Genomic DNA, 25,201 nt, shown 5'->3' on the forward strand with positions numbered 1-25,201 from the left:
CCACCAGACATTGAAAAACAAAGTCTGGAGTAAATGGGAACATTAATTTAAAAACTTTTACTTATCATTTAACACTTTTTGTAACATAATTTAAAAAATTAGTCCTAAAAAATCTCATTACCGCAACAGTCAGAAAACATCAACACTGACATATTTTCAAAATGACATGACAAACCTGAAAGAACATAATTTGGAGATTCTGCACATGCATTTAAAATCAAAGTATTATGCTTCTATTAATTCAATTAACATTTAATAAGCATCTGTTGCGGTAATGATAATCAAAATGTCGTGTAAGCATTCTGACAAGACAATATTTCAAATTAACTGTAAAAAAATGATCTTACCTGGTAGCCATCTTGAAGTAACTGGTCCATGTGCTTGGTCACTCAAAATCAAACTTTATAAAAATTCTGTATGTGTGCTTAAACTGTTCTCAAAAAGTGTTGCGGAGGATGAGAACATCAGGCATGGACACATCATTTTCCTAATTTTTCTTCATTATTATATACATGAATATTCAGTAAATATTTTTTCTGTCATCTAAAGTAGTCTAGCAAAACATCCATTTATTTTTTTTCTTAATATTTTTGTGTTAATTTGATTAAATTACAACATAACGCATGTTCAAACACAGCCGGACACATTGCGGTAATGAGAATTTCAGCAGAAAATTAGATAAAATTTACAATTATAAATTCTTATGTTGAAATCACAAATTGTGCAAGGTAGAACACAGAATTGTGTTAATTCGGATGCTTTTTAATGTTAATATATTACACATTTTAAAGCTAAAATCATTAGTGCCGTGGTGTTTCTATGGTTTCGTGAGAATCACCCAGTTGCATCTCAAGTGCTTTTGCAACTGTTTACTATGTCTTTCCAAAAAAGTGGATTTTTTGCACTTACAACGTGCATGCACTTAGAGGGTTTTGCAGTGAAAGACAGTCACTAGGGCTGCACGATAAATCGCATGTGATTGTCATGCGCATGTCGTCAGTAAAGCCGGTTCTTTGATTAGTAGTAAATCACCATCAGCTGCTTTCATATGGAGCGCCATTTACTACACAAAGCCGTAGTTCACTAACAACCGGGGCAATTTCGCAATTATTATCGCGGACGTATCGCCTGCGATATGTATGCCATATGGCCCAGCTTGTCAGTGAACTACGGCTTTGTGTAGTAAATGCCGCTCCATCTGAAAGCAGCTGATGGTGATTTACTACTAATCAAGGCACCGGCTTTACCGATGAGATCCACATTCCTATTACATGCGATTTATCATGCAAGCCCTACTTATAACTTTTACATTACCATAAAAAAAAGGAAATTACTAAAACCAAAACATAAGAGCCTGATAAAAAATGCTAAGAAAAAATATCAGATGCACTTTGAGGGTTTTGCATCTGAACTCTTCATATTGTATATTTCTTCAGTATCATGTAGTCCTAAATTTGTGGTCCATACTATGTGTGCAGAAGATCACAGTGTATTTGGTGGCAAGTCACTTTGAGGCCAACATGTGAGGCCAACATTGTGGGTTTGTGTTTTAAGTTCAGATGTTGCACAAAGGGACTCACCAATGTGTCGAATCTGTCAGATGCTTTCATGGGATATCTAGCATGGATGTGGTAGGTGTTTGCATCTGTTTGGTTGTTTAATTAAGAGAGAGAAGTGGTTGGTTGCCTTTAGTTTGCATACAAATGAATTATATTGGTTTATAGCCACAATTGTAATAAAAGGAGATTTTGCAAGACAAGAACAGTGTTATAAAGTTTGTTAAAAACCAGTCGGCAGGTTTCTGCTTTTATCTGGAATGACACATTTTATATTCATCTCTCTGCTTTCTGACTCGTAGATAAAACATCACCTTGCAGTTTGCTTAGTGCGAGTTTCATTGTGTTTATAGGTTAGATGATAGTAAACACTGTGGGTCAAGAGGAAGTGGACTTTGCTCCTGGAGCAACAAGTGGAATTTCCTCCGAGAATTACCTCTTTATTTTGGACAAAAGTTCATGTTAAGTCCAGTCATTGTTCAATGTTAAAGAACCCATTTAAAGATTTGACAAGCAGTTTTCTTTCCTGTGTTGACACATGTTCTATTGAAACAGGAAGTTGGTGCCAGACATTTCAAAAATCGTATCCCTTTTAAAGTGGCCAGTAGCATTAAGTGTACATCACAGCACACACAAACCCACTTCCTTTACAATCAATCGATGGTTTGGAAAAGGAAATAAAGTGTGAGTGCAACCAAAATCACTAACAAGCCATGGTGTTTTCTTACAATTTAGGAGAAGACCAAAATTTGTATACGCCCATGCTTACACAATGAGTTATTTTATATAATTTATTTTCCCAGAATAAATGTAAATATCTGTTATGAGACTAAATGGCCCTCTAAAAGTCATAAAACTCTTTATGGCTTTTGTTTTTATGGGGTCTTGTAATCACAAAGCATTTATTGCTAATCTCTTTATCCCAATAAGAATGTTAGTTCTGGAAAAATATTTTGTGTGTGTTTAAAGTTGGTGAAGATTTGTTGCTGTATACAATTCACATAGCAGTGTTAAATTTGTGGTAGATGTAGTATATTTATAAAAAAGAAAGGCTTTATATATTGTTTGTCATGTTCTGAATGTTGTCTCAAAGCCGCCATTTTCTGTAAATAAATATCTAAGTTAAGAAGGCAGAATTACATATAGGTTGTTGGGTTAGTTAGTAGTAAAATGATCATGGGATTTTTAGCAGGTGTGTAAATCCTATAGGCCTGTTGTTTAAAGAATGATAATCTGTATTATTTGCCTATGAAAGACGCAAAGTAGCTTGAATACATAAAGTCTGCGAAAATTAATGCAGAATTGCCCCGATTGGAAAACAGGTTTACTACTTATCACGGAACTGGCTTTACCGATGTGATGCGGCATGACAATTCCCTCTGATATATCGCCCAGTCCAAACCAGACCATAGGGGTGGGCGATAAACCGGTAGGCATGATTAACCGGTAGAGATTTTGGACAATCGTCTCTATCGAGGTTACGCGCCCACGTCTCGCTCCTGTGTGCGTGGTTGCGAAAACGTAACATTTGTACACGTTTTTAAGCACTGCAGTTTTAAAACAAGTTATTTTAAGCCATTGAAACACAAACAACAGATCTATATGCGTGAGCTCTTTCTGTCTGTGAGGAGCGAGCAAGTCGCGCAACCGCTGCTCATTAAGCTCATGAGCATTTTTACCGCTTCATAAACATTTAGGTCTTAAAGGAATAGTCCATTTTCTTAAAAGAAAAATCCAGATAATACTCACCACCATGTCATCCAAAATGTTGATGTCTTTCTTTGTTCAGTCGAGAAGAAATTATGTTTTTTGAGGAAAACATTGCAGGATCTCTCCCATTCAAATGGACTTCAACAGAGCCCAACATTTAAACTTAACTCAACACTTAACAGTTTTTTTCAACGGAGTTTCAAAGGTCTATTAACAATCACAAACGAGGCATAAGGGTCTTATCTAGCGAAACAATTGTCATTTTTGACAAGAAAAATAAAAAGTATGCTCTTTTAAACCACAACTTTTCGTCTAAATGTTGGGCTCTATTAAAGTCCATTAAAATGAGAAAAATCCTGCAATGTTTTCCTCAAAAAACATAATTTCCTCTCAACTGAACAAAGAAAGACGTCAACATTTTGGATGACATGGTGGTGAGTAAACTATCTGGATTTTTCTTTTAAGAAAATGGAATATTCCTTTAAGAGAAAGCGCAAGTGTAACATAGGGTCCGGACTGGTCTTAAAGGGGAAGTTACCTAATTTTGCTCCCACCTGTCACTCGTGTTAATCAAACAGCAACAGAAAATCTCTCACAGCTCTTGATTAAATCACTTTTCTACCTTAAATAAAAAATATACATACATACATACATACATACATAATTATTTTTTATCATTCCTTTATCATTGACTGTTAATCATCATCAGAGAGCTTGAGTTTTGTTTGTTTTTATCTTCTTTTTATGCTTGTATAAGTTTTTTGTGTATATATATTTTTCTGCTTTTTAACATCCAATCAGTCTGTCATCGTCCATGTTTGATGATTAATATTCATAATGCACAAAACTTTCATTGAATCCACTGTCGCTCGTCGTGGTATTGCATCCTGGCTGCTTAGGACAAAACCTCTGATTTTCAGATTCTGGTTAAGATACCTTTTATTGTGTTTGTGGCATTGCGTTGCGTGTTATAGTGGAACATTGCGATACTCTGGGTTTGTAATGAAAATATGTCTTGGATGGTGCTGATTCAAAATTAAAAAGAAATAGATACATACATGTTGTGTTCCAAAAATACGTGTAAAAATATGTGAAAAAAATAATATAAATATTTTGATTAATAAGAAATTGATTTGTCATTCTACCCATGTTCAATATTTTTTTAATCTTACCAAGTGTCATATAAGCACTATATTAGGGATGGGCATGAGTACTCAATTGCTCGAGTACTAAAACGTGGCATCAATGATTGATCACAAAAACGATAATCATGTGGGTTTTTATTTATTTATTGTGGTTATGGTGGCATTTGGATGTCTGGTTAGCATTACCAGCGCCTGTGGTAGTAAAGACTGAGTGCGTGTTTGACAACAAAAACAAACAGATAAAGTCCGCTCACCCGCACCGCGGCAACTTGTTGATCCGTGCAATGCTGTAATGCGAACACACCTGACATCACTGAGGCTCTATGGTTTAAAAGGATGCCGTGATTTTGGGATTCACTTCGGTAGGACGAAAATACAGTCAGTCAGATGCAAAATGTACAGCGCCATCACAAGTTCCCTCATATCATCTCATATTTAATCATCAAACATCAAGAGATACTAGAGAGTGATATGAGCATATCTTGACTGAGAACAAGTGAGAGGACGACATGACACAGCTAATCGCTGAAATGATAGCAAAAGACTTAAAGCTGATTAATATTATGAAGCTTGTGCTTTGGCTGGACGTGTTTTAAAGCGTGCTGTTATTGTGCACATCCACAACGGGAGTTAAACTTTCTCTTCAGTACAAAACTTAGTTTAAGTCTTGCATTTTGTGCAGATATGCACGTTGTATAATACATTTATGTTGTATATAAGGCTTAATGTTATGTAGACTGCGTCATATAGAAAGCGCTTAGGTTTGTGTTTATTAACTCTTTAGTTTCACTTCATCCCGCAGCTTTTCCTGTTAGAGGTTTCTGTTAAAAACATTTAATTCATTAATAATCTAGTATGTGTTCATTGTTCTGTCATAGTTTCTTCAAAATAAAGTTTTATTTGAGTGTTTTTAATGAGGGTTGGGTACCGTTCACATTTTTACCGGTACAGGTTCCGAAACCGGTACATGGAATTCGATACCGGTACCCATCGGTACCTTTTTCGGTACTTTACTCTGACTTAAATGTGCAGTGTGTAAATTTTAGCGGCATCTAGTGGTGAGGTTGCGAAATGCAACCAACGGCTTAGTCCATGTCTCACCCCTCGCTTTTGAAACAGTCCTTTAAGGGCTTCTGTAGAAAACTGGCAGCACAAAATGGTGACTTCCATGTAAGGGGACCCTCAGAATATGTAGATAAAAAGGTCTCGTTTTAAGGTAATAAACACATAACGGTTCATTATGTAAGGTCTTTATACACCCCTGATTATATAGTTTTGTAAATTATTTTGCATTTCTGTCAAAAGATCCTTCTAAAAATTACACACTGCTGCACCTTTAAGTGACTTTCTGTGGACATAATAAGCCCAAACCTCTCATTTTCAACATTTTGTTATTTATTTCAAAATGTTTAATAATACACACAATCTTTACAAACAAAATCCCTATAACATCCAGGGCATATGTCTTACATATAAATAAATAAATAAAACATATAAGTAAGATAAATGATCAATGAACATAAACGTCATAAAAGCAACATAAAAGTAAACTTTTATGTAGAAAACAATACAGAGCGAGTGTTCTCTACAGCAAGGGATACAGTGAGGATGTAGAAAAGGACTGGACACAGATACTTTTTTGCCAAGCTGGCCAGCATTGGCATTTGGTCCGCATGTGGTTGAATGTGTTCTCGAACAGCCACACGGACCGCCTTCTCTCCGTCCATTTATCTAATCTGAGGTATTGAGCACAAAGTTTTACGTCATTTCTGACTTTTAGCGTGAACACACAGTCTTTAGGCTTTCATTGATAAAACTAAAAGCGGTTGATCTCCGCAGTTTCATTTTGCGAGCGCATGAAAGTTGCGCGATCTTATTTCATTAATTGCGCTGAAAAATCCGAGAAAGCGCCAACATATTCATGTACAAAACACTGTGCAGCATGTTTACTTAAAACACAAGCAGCGCCAAATTAGTTCGCGTCCATTTAAACAGTCATTACTCCAGCTCGCGCTAAAAGGAAAGCAGAGGGACTTCCCCGCAGTCTCCACGGACCACCACTCAAAGTAATCAGGACAGAAGCGGTCGAAAGTGGACAAAAGAGACGGACTGGTGTTGATAAATACCAGGTGTTTACAAAATTTGTCTCTCTCGTCCACTTGTGATCCGATCGACGAAAACGCATCTTAATAAGCCCTCTCGTGCTTTTAAAATAAATACACATTGTGTAAGTGCTTCCTCAGGTTGGATGTATTACCACTGCCTGCCTTGCACTTACTGTTACAAATATTGCAGGTAGCATTGTCTGCATCATCCTTTGTGAAATTTAGCAACACGTTAGATCGCTTTTTGTTAGCCATTAAGCAAGTTGCAAAGGGGTGTCACCAAGTTCCCACACGGTCTCTCTCCCTCTCTCTCGCGCGCGCGCGCGTACCAGACGCGGCGCGCGGACATGTTCTCTCAGGTACCGAAATTGAGCACCGATTGATTTTATGTGAATCGATACTGGGTAGTACCGACGCAATTCGGTCGGTGCCTATAAAAGTACCGAGTTCGGTGCCCATCCCTATTTTTAATAAAAATGTTTTAATTTTCACCATGACGTATACGCCCCGCCACTTCGATCCCCAGTTAGTTAAGTACCCAGTTAGTTGAGTAGTTAATCGAAATGACATAAATGCACATAAATGCATTTAAAAATGATAAAAATGACATAAATGCACATCCCTACACTATATGGCCAAAATACTTTTAATGCTGTGTTTACACCAGCCGCGTTAGAGGCGTCAAGCGCGGTATACGCGATTCCGCCTCATTCGCGCATCTAGTTCACGCGAATTAAGCATTGCCGCGGGAAACGCGCGAGTTGAAAATTGTGAACTTTGTGGAAAAACGTGCCGTGGTAACCAATCCGGAGGGAGCTTGCTCTAGTATTGACGTGATTATAGAAAGTAAGCGGAGTCGCAGAAGCCCCTCCCATGACTCGAATTTCCGCATGAATGTCTTGATAACTAGAATTTCACGCACGGTTTTCATGCGAGTACACTCAAAATGTTCAAGGGTCCAACTACGTGCGTTAGACGCGAATTTGACGCCTCAAGCGCATCTGGTGTGCATAACCCAGCATAAGGGTTACTTGTGACATAAACAAAACTGTGAAACAATAGCTATGTTTCCATCCACCTAGTTTGATGTGTATTTCGGAGTAACACATAATAAATGCTGGATGATAACACCAAGATGCACATAAACTCTAAAAATGCGCAAATTCATTGGTTGGAAAAAATCCACATGCGTTTTGAAAGTTCTGAACTTAATGAGTCTGTCATCTCAATGGTTCGGTAATATAACCTTACTTGACATGAAAATACATAAAAAAAATTAAAATACAGTGGCTTTACGCTTCTTTTATTCGGTGCCAGTTTATCAGGAAGTGACGATTTTGCTCTCTTCAGCTCACTAAATGAAAACGCTGCTTTATTTGCAAATGTTTAATGCAATATTCCAATACGCAACTTTGGATGAAACGTAGCTAATATAATCAGTTTTTTGTTACCAAAATGTCATAATTATATTCGTGTTAATTCTTTGTTATTTAGGCCCCAGAATCACAAATCAATGTCTCTGTGTCTGTAATTCACCTTAACAGTGTTGTTTATTGTTTTAACCTCAGGTGATCTCTTTGAATGTACATTACATGCAGCTGCAAGACGGCATAATGTCATGTCTCCACATGTTATTCACTAACACAGTTGAGCTGAGTAGTACTGTTTTTTTTTTATCACCACATCTTGCTTCAAAAGTTTCAATTGTGAAGTGTTAAGTCTTGTATACAAAAACACAGTGACACGTCAATTACTTGAGCGCATGTGTGTGAAAGGAAACATTAGAAAGCTGGATTAGTTTTGTTTAGATTTGTCTCTTTATTTTGTCTTCTTTTTATCATTTATTTGAATGCTTAAAGAGAATTTTTGTCTTCCACTTGTTTTGTAAATCTTCTTACGTAAGGCTACATCTTCAAAAAATTTGAATACTAATATATTAATATGAAGATGGATAGACAGATAGATAAATCATGTTATAGATGTGGTTTTATTAAAGGGCGGCCTTTGCAGATATGCTTTGTTTGACTCATTTCTGCATGTAACTTCATTGTTCATGAACAAGAAATCAATTTTCAGATTTTACTTCAGCTGTGTCACTTTGACACTCTATATTGTCAACCCACTGTGTCCCCACCCACCTGTTTCCATGGTGAGGATGGCTGAACTGGGCAACCGGCACAGATGACTTGTTGGGAAGGAAACCCAACAATATCCATCTGTTGCCTTTAACATGCCAATCTTCAGTCATGTAGATGGGTTACACTTGATTCTGTGCTAAGGGGAAATGATTTTAAATTGTTATCACTTCGTGAAATTTCGGGAAGATGTTTGAGGTGTATATTCACAGCCCGTGTTAAAACAAGGATGTGAGTCAAGCTTTTTTTGTCTCATTAGTCACACCATGATGACTATTCATGGTTGAAGCCTGGGCTGATTTTAGATATGTGGGCTTGACATTTCCTTTGAAGCCCAAAGAAAGGGTTTACTAATATGTGGTTAGCCAACTGCTGCTTTCTTAGTTGACCTTCATTTAGATCTTGTATTTTTTGAAGGTGCAGTTCATATTTTTAATGAGGCCATATGACTGACAGATAAAACCATGTTTCATTTTGTGGCGTGTCATATTTAGGGGCGTGGGAATGTCCACACAGTAACAGAACGGTGTGCATTCATAAACATCTCAAAAGGTAAGAACAACGTTTATGAATTTATGCAAGGAACCTTGCACACTTTTAAGAATCCAGCATTTAGTCGATCTTGATGAATTCTCGCTGTCACTGATGTAAACACAACCATTCGTGGGCAATTAAATGGTGCTTTTCCATCGCATAGTACCTTACGGTTTAGTTTGGGTCAGGTCGGGTCAGCTCACCTCACTTTGGCTTGGTTAGCTTTTCCATCGAGTTTAGTAACACTTCGGAGTGGAAGGGATTATAGACGTGTCGTTATATTTGCGTTGCCTACTGCTGTGACATCATACAAGTGAGAGCGTCGTTGTACATTGCAATACATTTATTTATTTCTCAGTCCTCCACAAAATTAAAATTGACCACCATAAATAGATGTTTGCACATCGCGTTTATCACTACCTTTGTCTTACATGGCAGTTTCTGTACAAACACCCGTAGCGTCAGTCGACGCGCTCAGCTGAGCCTCGTTTAAGTTGCATTTAAGCATATATGCGAACATGCGTGTCGCGAATGTGCCGCCACAAACTGCAAGTCTGGAAAAATTGGTATGGTGTTCCTGATTCTGAACCTGTTGATGTTTTTCATCGCTAAAAGGGAGTTTGGGAACTTATAGCAGAGGACAGATGACAACTAGGGTTGCCGCGGTGAAGTAATTTTCCCACCGGTTAATCGGCGCGTCACAAACTCGGTGATCCCGGTATCACCGAGTGGGAGGGGCTTATAAATGCGCATGCAGACGTGCACATTTTACTTTCACTTTTGAATTACGCAACTGTTTAAATGCAGCGCTTGCGTAAGCTGCGTTAAATCGCGTATGAATTTGCGTGCAATGCGAGTGAAACAGCTGGTTTATTAAGTGCTTGAGTCAATGTGCGCAGGTAATTCTCACAGAACCCGCCAGTCTCAAGCAGAGCAACCGGCTACTTCTCCATAAAAGCGCTGCTTGAATGATGGGTTTAATATTTTTCTTGATGAAAAACACAACAACAAAACGATCTCGCTTATATTAAACATCATATATGTATATTATAACAAAAACGAGCAAAGCACGCGGCTTCTGTCATCATCTGGTCAGTCAGCTCGCCTTGCAAACTCTGCCAGAAATAAATGAAATCTGACACCTGCGGCTGCTCTGTGACGTGACGCGCCTTCAGCCCCGCTGAATTCAGACAACAGACACATACAGTTGTAAGTGTTTGCTCTCTCTAACGAAACTAAATGATTTAATTACTCGAAAATATCAAAACGACGGTGAAAGACGGTGTCGCGGTGGGCAAGTGATATAACCGGTGAGAGGCTGAAGCACCGGTTATCACCGTTTCACCGACTATCGCGGCAAGCCTAATGACAACATGTTTGCTCGAGACAGCGCAAGCTAGCATGAAGGTAAAGCTAATCTTTTAGATTATAGCGATGATGCAGGTAGTGACGATTCTCTCAGACCAATCAGTGATCTACAGTGTTTTTGCGTTACGTTTGGGTATCAGCTCGGGTCGCTGGGAACCTCGACCGAGGTGGTACTAAAAAAAGTATCGGTACTACGTACTGCAGTGGAAAAGCTCACAAAAATAAGATGACCCAAATCGTGGGGTACTACAGTATGCAATGGAAAAGTGCCAAAAAACGTGACGCGCACGTCTCCTGGTAATACTGTATAATTGAACCAATCAGAAGATGACTTTGAATCTGCTGAAGTGTTTCCAGTTAAGTGTGCCGTATGCATCAGACGTTCAGCCATTATCCAAACCAGGCATGCCACACACATCCTGCAAAGTGAAGCCAAAATGTTTTGATCGCCCGCTGGCGACTGGCTGCAGTATAGGTCATATACACTTCTCTTTCCATGTAAACGAATAGGAGGTAAGCTAAATCTAAAAATGAAAAGACATGGTTTCTGTTTTTTTTTTTTTTTGTCGTACTGATGTACCTTTTAAGGCTTCGTTTTTCTAATAAGTTTGGTTTAAGTAAGATGCTATTAAAAAAAGGGTGTGGCAACTTGATTGGTGTGTTTGTGATTGAATTAAATGGGAAACATGGCAGCATCTTGATATGGCGGCTCCACTTAATGATCATTACTGAGCAGAATCTGGCTCTAAATGATGTCATCCTACTGAAAAATCTAGCTAAGACCTGCATAAGCTGGTAGCTGGTTTAAGCTGGTTTTATGGTGGCAGTAGCTGGTTTAAGCTGGTCCTCCCAGCCTGGCAAAGCTGGTCAAGTAAAACCAATCTGGGAGATCAGGGGTCTCATTTAAAAAACTGTGCGTAGAATCCTTACTAAGCGTGTACGTATGCACAAAAGCAAAAGACTTATAAGGGCGCACTCACACTATCCAAACCAAACCGCGCTCGGGCGCTTTTGACACCCAAAGCCTGGTTTGTTTGACTAGTGTGATCGCTCTGTTCCGTGCCCAGGCGCGGATTGGTTAATCGCGCCTCGGCCGAGTTGCAGAGGTTGGCCGGAGCACGGTTCACTTGGGCTCAGGCGCGGAAGGCTGTAGTGTAAGCGCAATCGCGCCTGAGCACGATTCAAAAGGTGAAGACGTCAGTTGCGCGACCACTCACCTTCATCTGCCGCCGTAAAAACCTTTCGATGCGAGCAGCGGGGTTACGTGAATGTCCGAGCTGCACACGTGACAGATCAACTAAGCAATATGATGACATGTGAAAGGGCTGTCTGTAATCGCGCACCAAACGGCTCCGAATAAAAAACACAGACTTATCATTACGGTGGGTTCCAGTGTTAAGAGAGCACTTTACTTCCTGCTTTTTTCAAAACAATCGCATCTTAATGACGAAAGCGCGCCCAAACTCGGATCGATAAAATGTACCTGGGGGAGTAGGGAGGGGTGACAATCGCGCTGGGGCATGGTTTGGTTTGGATAATGTGAATGCGCCCTAAACCAAAGCAATGTTCCCTTTCTAAATCACAGATCACCTGCAAGTGTGCGTACATGAATCATCCTCAGATCCAACCCTGCAAGCCCATTCTCTCGTCAAGTTTGTTTTTTTATAAATCACGAGCTTTGCGTGGGAACTAGTGTGCGCTTTATAAATGAGACCCCTCTTCACTAGCGTATGCTGGCTAAGCAAGATTTTATAGACGGTTTCAGCAGTAACAACATAAACACGCGGTTGTCGTGGTCCGCACGTAACTTCCGGTAAACTCCGCTAATAATAAATAACAACAAAGTACTTTAAACGTAGTTTATTTATATAACAAGCAAAAAACAACACATAGATTACATAGGAAACCAAAACATTTGTTATTTTCGACGAGACATTTGTTCAAGAGATCAGTTTAGCAACTAGTCAGACCATTAAAAAAAACAAAACCGGAAGTAAAGTTCGGATCCAGACGTGTATTACGTGCGTCCAATGAAACCGTCTATAGTAGGAATCAGCATTGAGATGTTCTACAATGGAAGCCTATGGAGACATGTCGTCCATCTTTTTCAGATCCAAATGAACCAAACTCTGTCGTAAGGATGATTGGCATATCAGAGTATTGCACTTGGCACATGTTTGCATGCTGTAATTGCTTTTTGACTTCTGATTATAACACATCATGTTTTTTGGTCTGTATCTCAGTAACCCATACAAACATCATACAGTCCACCAAGAGAGAGTGTGTCATCATCGGTTTCCACCAACCAGTTTAATTTCATCCTGCATCACCATATCATTTTCACTTCACTAAATATTAGTTGCAGCAGTGACTGTTTATATGAAATCGATAGCTTGTTTGGAGAAGTTTTCCCTGGTTATAAGTGAAACATTTTATAGGCAGTGCTTACTGAGAGCATACTAAATGATTTCTTTACCCAAATAACAAGTTTCAGGGGTATTATCAGTTCCCTAACCACGTTTTATAAGAAACAGTGTAAAAAGTGTCTGTGTAGTGAAAATAATTGTAACTCTTGATAGCATAGTCAGTCAGCAAAAAGGTATGTGAGGCTGTGCTGTATCATGAAATAAGTCACTGCTGAAGGGTGTGTTAGGGATGATGTGTAGCGAAGTCAATGCAACTTATTTAGGCTTGACTTATTCAGGTTTCAGCACTAACCTCGAGTAGCCTACCTGTTTACAACACAAAACAAATGTCACTGCAAAAAATATGTATCAAAGCATCTTTCATAAAGTGAATTCACTAAAAAGCCTTTCTTTCGCCTAGAAAAAAATAGTCCCTGACCAACTGTGAACAACAACAGAGTGTTTCACATGTTTACGTTGCTAAGAGTGCTGCGCAGTGATACACAGAATCATTGGGTGCAGCGGTCAATTTCAGTCCTTAATACTGATTGACCAATCAGAATCAAGCACTGAAATGAAACAGGGCTGGTCACATGACTGATTGTTTCTGGTGTTTGCTTTAGTCAGCTGTCAGTTGTGCTTGATACTGCTGTGTCAGCTTCCCTCAAACCCATCTTCCTGTCTCACCACTGTACTTCACCTACAGCATTTTTGCACGCCCCTTCCCAAAGAAAATTCATGACATAAAACAACCTTAAACATAGAATTTGAATTAAACAAAACTTAGGGATGCACCGATATGGACATTTTGGCTGATACCGATAACCGATAACTCTTTAAATTTGGGGGCCGATAACCGATATCTATAGGCCGATAAATATTCATATTATTTTCACAATGAAAAACTCGCAGACCGCGGACATCTTGTCTTCGCGCTAGACTAGCATACTCTTCTTAAGCCCGCAACACGTGTCATCTTCATACATATGTCACAGAAAGCACCAATCAAAACTCCACATGGCCAGCAATGAGCAAGTGAAGTGGTTCAACAAACCAAAATAATCCATCATTTATCGACTTTCATTTATCGGCCTAATTTTGCTATCAGACCGATAACGATAATATTAAAAATAAGCAGTTATCGGCCCATAACGATATGTCGGCCGATATATCGTGCATCCCTAACAAAACTTATTAAAATACACGGTATAGTGCTGTTGGTTAGTAGTGTTATTTTTTTGCATTTTCATAAATTGTCATAAATAGGGATTAGGGATGTTAATTAATCTTCGATTAATTGTCAAAAAGAATTAAATCGATAAAACTTGTGGCGCCTGTGCAAAACACATACAGTCGGGGGGGAAAATGAAGCGAGTGGGCAGAAGTTAAACTTTGATCACAACAATGTCAAGAACAAACCTCTTCAGGTATTTTCATGATAATAAAGAATATGTAGAATGATTATGTTTGACAACGAGTGTTGCTTTTTCAAATGCATGTTATAAACGAAATATCAACTGTGCGATTCAGAATAGTTATCGGCCAGTAGAGCCCGACCCATATATTGGCATGCCAATATTATCGGACGATATTAGGCATTTTCCAAACTATCGGTATCGGCATTCATAATGGCCGATAAATGAATATTAAAAAAAAAACGGACGAAACTGCCTTCAACCATGTCATGCGTGTTGCCGTTGAATAGTTTGTCCACCAGAGGGCACTCTACAACCTCCCTGTTGGCAACACTCGTGTATAACGCGTCACACATTCTGCAACCTGCTGATCCAGCCAGAGTCGGATCGATATATCGGAATATCAGATTTTAAAACCAACAAACATTTGTATCGTTATTAGCCTTCAAAATTCTTTATCGGTCTGGCTCTTTCGGCCAGGTATTGTTATTGTGTATCGGCATTTATTGTCCCATCCCTAGTCATAAAACATGGGCCCCCCTGGCACCATCAAATGCCCACTGACCTTTGAGAACCACTGACCTACAGTAATAATGCATCTCTCTGCCTCTGTGTTTGTGTGGGCCAGGGCAAACAGTTCAGTAGGGGTTTGGGGGATAAATACCCGGGTAAGTAAGTATGGCAGTAAGGAATGTTGTTAGATGAGTCAACCACCCGCGCTCAGTTTGCCTTGCCTTTGTCGCCTTGTAGTACAGTATGTAATAGTGTCTGACTCTACAGAAACAAAAAACTGTGATCCTTTGAACACGAAAGACAGAACAAGGTGTGTTCTTTTTGTTGTGTGCATTAGACAGATTTGTTTTTAAATGTTAGCAACGCATAGGTCATAGAGTTTGATTTCCATAGAATAAACATACAAATAAAACCCATACCTTGAATGCACTGTAAGTCACTCTGGATGAAAGTGCCAATGTAGGCCAAATGCAAAAATCATAGCTGTTGGTCCCTTTAAGATTGCTTTGGATTAAAGAATCTGCCAAATTAATACATGTAAATGTAATGGCTTGCCTACACAGCTAATTGTAACATCAACTGCTACAGTAGATCTTGCTAATAAATTTGCTGCTGCAAATATTCTAAAACATTTACATTGCGCTTCTTGTGTAAACCAGTCTGTTTTCAAAGTGATTAGCTTTACAATGCCAAATAAAAGACTCTCTCGTTCTTTCCTGAAGCTCCAGCTCCTCACAGCACGCGGTCCGAGCTGTTGCCGTGGTGATGTTCCACGTACGATGCTCTGTGTTTCTGAGATCTGAATTCTCATTATGCCCTTTAGGGTGTCAGTTCTTTATAATCCCAACAGCTGCCATAGTAACACAGCATTCCCAGGTTTAATCAAGAGATGATTAGAAAGTCATCCACGGGAATGGAGATGATCAATTCACCACCTTAACAAAAAACTGGTGCTCAGAATGGAAAAATATAAATTTGTATTAGCTTAGACCCATTGTCTGTATTGATAAGTGTGACCTCTGTAGTGTGACATAGTCGAATATATATAAAAAGCTTGGTTTTATCTTTGGGATTTAATAGGGTTGTGAAAGTAGAATATGATGCTATTGGTTAATAATATTTTTTCTGGTTGCTTGGTTACATGAGCAGAAGTTTTTGAAAGGCGAGAAATTACATTCTGATGAAAAATTGTGAGTATAAATGGATCTGTTTTGATGTAATTTGTGGGATGGGGTTCACATAGCTAAATAGGCATTAGGAGTGCAATAGATATTCAGTTTGATCCCCAGGGAACACGCACTAATAAAAAATGTATACCTTGTAATGCACCGTCCGTAAGTTGCTTTGGATGAAAGAGACTTTTAAATGCATACACTGAAAAAAATGATTTATTCAATTTACCCAATTTTTTAAGGTAAGTGGTTGCAATCAATTTATTTAAGCTACATTTACACAAAAGTTTTTTTATTTTATTTTACTTTTTTTTGTTTAAATGTAGCTTAAATAAATTGATTGCAACCAATTACTTTAAAAAATTTATTAAATTAAATGAATAATTTTTTTCAGTGTACAGTAAATGTAAATGTGTTCTGTAAAATCAAAGATCGTTTTAATATTACTATATTTATACACTTCTCTTAAATAAAAAAACATTTGTTTTCAATACAGAAGATGAAAGGTAAAAGTGTAATGTACATAAGGGCTATCACAATGATTAAATAATAGTCTTGTCGCAATTGTTTGACCTCATCGCAATGATTTCAGATCACCGCAATGATTGCATATCTCTCTAAAAAACACAAGGGGGAGTTTGCAGCGCCTGTTTAAATGAGACCGCATCTAATGCAATCTAATTTAATACAATAGAGAAACAGCTTTTAAAGAAATGCCGCAAAACGTTGATAAGCAGTATAAACTCCAAAATTCCAATTTCCAAAACCGCAATTCCAAATTTAGGGATTTTTTTTTTTTAGTTTTTTCATTAAATAATTACTTTTAAATAAGTGTTATGTGTGAGACTTTTTCCATGTTTAAGTGCTATAATTGGGTCCTCAGTGCTTCTATCAACCTAGAAAATGTGAAAAATATCAACCCAGTAACTTTGTTTGGGTAAACGATTTTCTGCAAGCGTGTGAAAAATAAGGTCGTTCAGACTTTGCCTGTTTTGTGAGGTAGGTAGCAAGGCAAATTAAAATAATAACGCCCCTTTATCTGCACTATCCAACCACAGCACCATTTAGTGCAGAGAGAAAGAGAGAGAGAGAGAAAAGTACTTGAAAGCACAATTGAGTTTCAATTACAACAAACCACCATCATTGTGATCAGTGTTTGCACTTCATCAGCTCATTTGCATTTTAAACGACACACCCCAAAATGGCACACTTTTGCTCAGGCCTACAAATTAGCAATTTTAACACGCTATAATAAATTATCTGTGGAGTATTTTGAGCTAAAACTTGACATACGCACTCTGGGGCACCAACGATTTCTTTTACATCTTAAAAAAAAAAATATGACCCCTTTAAATAATCACAACAATGTGTAAAAATTATTTCATGAACAACCAAATAAATCTATGAGAATTTAAAGTCAAAGCCCTAAAACAGGCAATTAATCATAATCGTCACAATGTATTAAACAATTAACCATCAGCCAAATTTCATAATCGTGACAGCCCTAATGTACATTACAGGTCCCAAAGCACAAACTGCATTAGGCCTGGGTCACACTGAATGATTTTCAGTCTAATGTGCTACAGTTGTCCTAAAGAGTAATGCATGCTTTACCAGCATCAACACACAATGGACAGCTGATGGATCTGGTTGCACTCAAGCATTCACTACTGCTCTGTTAATTGCAGCTGCAACGTTGCAGACTGCTGCTGTTCCAAATCAACATAGTTAGGAATTCTCTTCTTGGAATTCTGAACAGATGTGGGATAACATTTGGATTGTTTTAGATAAGACAATGTAAATCAACATGCCTTGCCTTGTGTTTTATTCATAGATTAAAGGGTGAAGGTCCAGGACACGTTTAAGAGGCCTAGATGGTAAACTCATAACAAAAGATCTTAAAACAACACGATTTTGCATAAAATATAGGTTAATTAATGCGTTAGCATGCAGGCAAGGTTAAAATTTAACATCTGTAATGTGTTTTTGTTAGACTATAGTACATTTCCAAAAGCACAAGTCCATTAAACTTAACACATTCACAATGGCAGCTTAGCATTGAAGTTAAAAAGATGCAGTCCATTAAGATAAGCTCAACAGACTTTCTGGCGTAGAGATCCTAAGAAAGGGATGAGTCTGGATGGATGGTCTGGATCTTTTCCTTTGCCACTATGTAATGTAGCTTAGTGTTGCTTTAAATGGGATTCATCAAAAAGTGCAGACAGTGCAACTTTGGACAGTTAGCAGTTTCCCGGACAGGGCTTATCCTAGTCCCAGACTAAAATGCAAGTTAGAGCTGCCTTCATTTAAAAACACCTTGTTCTGACACATCTCAACACATAGAAGTGCCATTGGTTTGTCTCAAGGTGCACACCAGTATTTAAATTTTTTTTTGTAAGGTTTGCAGGGTTTCCCGCACAAAAATGTGTTAGTTAAGGTGGTAGGGTTGGGCGGGTGGGCGGTGCAAAGGGCGTGGCAATCAAAGGGGCGGGGCATATGTTTCATGATGAAAATAAAAATATTTTAATAAAATAAATAATTAAAATATTTTAATTTAAAACACTCAAATAAAACTTAATTTTAAAGAAACTATGACAAAAAATGAACACATACTAGATTATTAATTAATTAAATGTTTTTACCTCTAATGGGAATAGCTGCGTGATGAAGTGAAACTAAAGGTTTAATAAACACAAACCAAAGCAGATGTTGTAGAAAGTCTGGCGAACGATGATAGATAGCGCAAAAATTGTAAAAACTGATTATTTCTCACTATTGTGAGCATGTAAATAATGCACATAAATAAAGTGAGCAAGAGCGCTCAACAATTATATCTTATCAACAGGCACGTGAAACCTTAGCAGGTTGCTTAAATAACAAACTCACCAGTTCACTTCCTTTAAAATTGCAAGAACTATAGACTAATACAATAACAGGCTTAAATAACCCCAAAAACTAAGTCCACTTATAGTTCTCACGGACACGCGTTTTAACAACTGGCTATCCTCCAGATATGACGGACCACGTCTTCTCTCATTTCGGCCATGTGTTGCGCGTGCACGCTCGAGGTGTGATGCGCGTCTGCGCTGTTCTCCGAGATGTTTTATCAACTGGCTAGTTATCCTCCAGACAGTGAGGGTCCGGACCACGTCTTTCTCATTTCGGCCATGTGTGGCGGGCGTCCCCGCATGTCCTAAAATGACCAGGTCCTGGATTAATCTAAACCATGTCTGGGAAATCGTCCCTTCATTTATAATTTTTTATAAAGTGCTATCAGACTCCAAAAATGTATGTATGTATGAATATCTTGTTCTCCAGTTTTGGATAGGTTACAAACAGGGTTCACACGGGTCCTTGAAATCCTTGAATGTTAGTGAATCTGGGGGGGGGGGGTGAAATTCAAGGTCTTGTGAAGTTTTTGCAAATATACATACATACAGGTCATTGAAAGTGCTTGAATCCATTTTATATAAGAAGTTTTCTGGAAAAAAATCATATTATTCCCTATGTAGTGTAGGAAAATATCATAAAAAATCTAGACTTTTTAAGCACGCGTGCTAAACTTTTCGCTTTAAATGCTTATATCTTCTGTATGCAAATGTTGATTCATACCAAAATGCTTTTTGCATAATTGTGTTTGACACACAAAAACGTCTCTGGTATGTAACTCTTGTTCCCTAAGAAGGTAACGAGGTGCTGTGTCTCCCTTGCCATACTTCATGCGGCCCTGTAACGCCGTCTTTGGCAATATTTCAGATAGCGATATACTTCCTGGCTCCCGTGTCACCCTGTCGTTGTCGTAAAGCCTCACAATTGGTTGAATTTGATATACACATTTAGACGCACTTACCCCTGGAGGCGTCGCCAAAGTGTCACGCAGTGACGCAGCACGAGTTCCCTCGAAAGGGAACTGTAGCAATGTATCTTAAAAGGTAACACGATGTAACCTTGCTCTCATTTGAAATGTGTCCCCACATTTAGTCCTTGAATTTGAGGATATTGGATCTGGAAAGTCCTTGAAAGGTCCTTGAATTTGAAGTTAACTAAAGTGGGGGAACCCTGTATAAAGTCCCATGTCAGTTATATTGTTGTGGTGTATCAATGTCTGCAAAAGATATTTAAGTCTTTTGTGTCATCTCTAGAGACCAAATGTAAATGTAGATACAATCTTCCTCTCATGCTGAGCAGCCTTCTCTCCACAGATATCAATCTCATTGTGTACGAAGGATAAAATTGTGTTGTATTCTATATTGATAGTTTATAGGTAAAGTATAGTGCAACATGTGTGTCGGAAATCTGAACCTGTGTCTTATCTGTGCTGGGTTTTGTTTAATTATTAAAGATAACTACTGAACCAACACAATCAGCAGTCGTGTCATAAGGCACTGTTAGATAAGAGTGCCATTTTATCAGCTCCATGTTAAATTCACTGTTTGGTTGTTCTCAATGTTGAATCTGCATTGAGCAATTTTATGCATTTCATAAACTCAGATATTAAGGATTCTTCACATTTTCTCAAGAGACTGTAGATTGTGAAATTATAAAAATTCCATTTTGCAATTTCAATGGCAAAGAAACTGCTTTAAGATTGCCATTTATTGTACCTCTTCTCACATCATCTGACCCAGTGATGTCACCCTTTAAGGAAATGTGACACTTGTTCAAGCAGAATTTTAACTGCCTTTGTAATCTGACCTGCTGGCCGAAAGCTGTTGAGCTAAGTGTATTTCACAAAGAGTAACACACTGTCAGGAATTTGCTGTTTGCTAGGTTTGCTAGTATTTAGATACTGAAGATATGCTGTAACTTGCTAAATAATGCAGTATATGATATGCGATATACGATAATGCTTTAAATTTGTAGAATAATAACAAATATATTTAAAAACAAAAAAAATATAAAACTATACATGTTTCACATTCTTGTATAGACTGTTTCCTCTGACGCACTTGCGGTGACGCGATACGCATTTGGTCCGAACTTTACTTCCGGTTTCAGTTTGTTTAATGGTCTGACTAGTAGCTAAACTAAACTAAACTAAACTAAACAAATACCTTGTCGAAAATAACGAAAATAATGATTTGGTTTCCTGAGTAATCTACGTGTTGTTTATTTTGCTTGTTATATAAATAAACTATGTTTAAAGTACTTTGTTGTTAGTTATTCTTAGCGGAGTTTACCAGAAGTTACATGTAGACCACGAAAGCCGCTTGTTGTTGTTGGTAATACTACTAATCCGTCTATATTTCTGTTATCTGCATCAAACTAAAACTTTGACTATACAGAACTTTTTAAACTATTAAAATCATTCAATTATTGCAAATCATTGCGATATGCGTTTTGTAATTGTGAATTACTTTTGGCAATTTTGATATCTTGTTGTTGTATTGTTAACATTTTTACATTATTACTACAGTACTCTTACCAATACTGCTCGTCATCAATCTGATACTTTAATAGTAAACAGAAGTTAGGAAAACAATAACATTTCTGTATTTGAATTAACATTGCTTAAAGCAAAATAAATAAAATAAACAATAATTTACAATAGAAGAAACGGCTATATTTTGCACTTGCATTATTTTTCTTAAGATTGGCATTGCAAGCCAGTTAGATCATTTACATTCCCTCATTTTATCGATATGATGTATTGATGTAATGCATAAACAATCAAAATTTATCTACATATCAATTGATATAGATCAGTTGTCTCCAACATCTCCAAGTCTGAGAGTTGCCCATCAAAGGACATTTAATAGCCCCAATTTTATTATTTATTTATTACATATTTTTTATCTTAGCTTGGCTTCTTATAAAAGTTGATATGTTTTATCATTGTTTAAAATGTTAACAAGTAAAATAACATAAATCAACAAGTAAACCCAAAAGTTTTAAGTAGACTATATAAAAAAGTTTTATCCATTGTGATAGCCCTGGGGAACAAAAAGGTCAGAGCCCCCTGATATTATTTGAGACGTCTTTGACACTTTGCATATCTTCCTGCAGTGTCTGTTTACACACTTTTTTTTCAAAATGCATTTATGTTTAAACTCACCATCTCCATGTGGGCCAGATTGCACTAGTATACAAAGCAATGCTAGTAACATCCAAAAAACAAATATAGAAATATGCAATTTTTAAGCTATTGAATTTTTTATCGCTGGATCAAATGGTTTACTAATAAAAAATTACACCCCTTATAAGGGATTCTAACTGCTATGGTATCAATTCTAAACAAGTCCATCGTCAACCAAGACAAAGTAATCATTTTTCACACATTTGATCTTTTGCAAAGTGGTTTTAAAATAAAAACAGCACTTCTCCTTCACAAGCCACACGATTTGAGACGTCATTCATGTCTGCAAGAGCAAACAGTACAAAGAGTTAAAAAACAAAGTCTAAAAGCACTCTTTAATGATGCTGCTTGCCTTATACGCACTATTACTATACAGTAATTAAATATTTGTGGATACTTCACAGTAGGCATCCGTCCAGCTGCCGTGCACAGTATAAAGTAACACGATGAGTTGAGGGTAAAGCGAGCACAATGGGAAGCTGAAGTCTGCTGTGAATGGGAGGAAGTGTTGCACAAGAGGAAGTGGCCAGAGCACCTCCCATACCTTACCACCATGCCATTTGTGAAGTCTGCAAAAACTGTCTCAAAGCTGGGTTGAATATTAAAGCACGATTATTATGTCAAATTTACCTACGGAGTCTTGTGGTCAGTTGTTAGACTGGAGCTTTATTAAGTACAGTAGTTGTATTGATGCCTTTGACACATGAACACTGATTCTTTGGTAATGGACAAACAAAGGCAATTTTTAAATGAAATGGGAAATGCTGTTCAGCCATTGTTTTGGTAAAGTTGCCAATGCTTGCCAACTGAATCTTTTGAAATTGCATATTTATTTATAGTGGTGATTAGTATTAGACTGACTCTCTCTTTTTCTCTCTCTCCCCCTCATCTGTTTGCAGACTGTTAGTTTTTCAGCAGGACTACGACCTTGGCCCAGCGCCTGGGTAGGCCTCACGTCTGAAACCTCTGCTTTTCTGTTGGTAAGCATTACTGCAACTTTCAGCCCATGCAAATGTATTTTAGTCGCAGTGCAATCATTTTACTATTAGAACAGTTATTAAGTCAAATTAGAATACTGCTTTATTATAACTATTGTTTATAACACTTGCAGTAATACACAGTGCTATTATAATTATTGTGATGATGTCACTGTCATTTACAGTAGAACACAGCCTGTTGTGATGATGCTGCCATTTACAGTACAACACAGCCTGTTGTGATGATGCTGGCATTAACAGTATAACACAGTCTCTTGTGATGTCACTAGCATTTGCAGTATAACACAGTCTGTTGTGATGTCACTAGCTTTTACAGTATAACACAGCCTGTTGTGATGTCACTGGCATTTACAGTAACACACAGCCAGTTGTGATGTCATTAGCATTTACTGTATAGCACACCTGGTGTGATGTCACTAGCATTTACAGTAATGCACAGCCTGTTGTGATGTCACTAGCATTTACAGTAGAACACAGCCTGTTGTGATGTCACTGGCATTTGCAGTTGAATGCAGCCTGTTGTGATGTCACTAGCATTTGCAGTATAACACAGTCAGTTGTGATGTCATTAGCATTTACTGTATAGCACACCTGGTGTGATGTCACTAGCATTTACAGTAACGCACAGCCTGTTGTGATGTCACTAGCATTTACAGTAGAACACAGCCTGTTGTGATGTCACTGGCATTTGCAGTTGAATGCAGCCTGTTGTGATGTCACTAGCATTTACAGTATAACACAGTCTGTTTGTGATGTCACTAGCATTTACAGTAGAACACAGCCTGTTGTGATGTCACTAGCATTTGCAGTATAACACAGTCTGTTGTGATGTCACTAGCTTTTACAGTATAACACAGCCTGTTGTGATGTCACTGGCATTTACAGTAGAACACAGCCTGTTGTGATGTCACTAGCATTTGCAGTATAACACAGCCTGTTGTGATGTCACTAGCATTTGCAGTATAACACAGTCTGTTGTGATGTCACTGGCATTTACACTATAACACAGCCTGTTGTGATGTCACTGGCATTTACAGTAGAACACAGCCTGTTGTGATGTCACTAGCATTTACAGTATAACACAGTCTGTTGTGATGTCACTGGCATTTACAGTATAACACAGTCTGTTGTGATGTCACTGGCATTTACAGTATAACACAGTCTGTTGTGATGTCACTGGCATTTACAGTATAACACAGTCTGTTGTGATGTCACTAGGATTTACAGTATAACACAGTCTGTTGTGATGTCACTAGCATTTACAGTATAACACAGTCTGTTGTGATATACTAGCATTTACAGTATAACACAGTCTGTTGTGATGTCTCTAGCATTTACAGTATAACACAGCCTGTTGTGATGTCACTGGCATTTACAGTAGAACACAGCCTGTTGTGATGTCACTAGCATTTGCAGTTGAACACAGCCTGTTGTGATGTCATTAGCATTTACAGTAGAACACAGTCTGTTGTGATGTCACTAGCATTTACAGTATAACACAGTCTGTTGTGATGTCACTAGCATTTACAGTAGAACACCGCCTGTTGTGATGTCATTAGCATTTACAGTATAACATAGTCTGTTGTGATGTCCCTAGCATTTACAGTATAACACAGTCTGTTGTGATATGTCACTAGCATTTGCAGTTGAACACAGCCTGTTGTGATGTCATTAGCATTTACAGTAGAACACAGCAGGTTGTGATGTCACTAGAATTTACAGTAAGGCACAGCCTGTTGTGATGTCACTGGCATTTACAGTAGAACACAGCAGGTTGTGATGCCACTAGCATTTACAGTAGAACACAGTCTGTTGTGATGTCACTGGCATTTACAGTAGAACACAGCCTGTTGTGATGTCATTAGCATTTGCAGTATAACACAGTCTGTTGTGATGTCATTAGCATTTACTGTATAGCACACCTGGTGTGATGTCACTAGCATTTACAGTAACGCACAGCCTGTTGTGATGTCACTAGCATTTACAGTAGAACACAGCCTGTTGTGATGTCACTGGCATTTGCAGTTGAATGCAGCCTGTTGTGATGTCACTAGCATTTACAGTATAAC

General features: G+C 38.0%; 1 protein-coding gene across 1 annotated transcript in view; it reads left to right on the forward strand.

The window, feature by feature from the left end:
- Positions 1-25,201, forward strand: part of fam49bb (family with sequence similarity 49 member Bb) — a 75,413-nt gene that overhangs the window by 3,765 nt on the left and 46,447 nt on the right. The window contains exon 2 of the mRNA XM_073863746.1: positions 23,034-23,114. The gene's annotated coding sequence lies outside the window, so the exon portion shown is untranslated. The remainder of the gene's footprint in view (positions 1-23,033; positions 23,115-25,201) is intronic.

The sequence above is a fragment of the Misgurnus anguillicaudatus genome, chromosome 25 (genome assembly GCF_027580225.2).
Source record: "Misgurnus anguillicaudatus chromosome 25, ASM2758022v2, whole genome shotgun sequence".
Taxonomy (NCBI): Eukaryota; Metazoa; Chordata; class Actinopteri; order Cypriniformes; family Cobitidae; genus Misgurnus; species Misgurnus anguillicaudatus.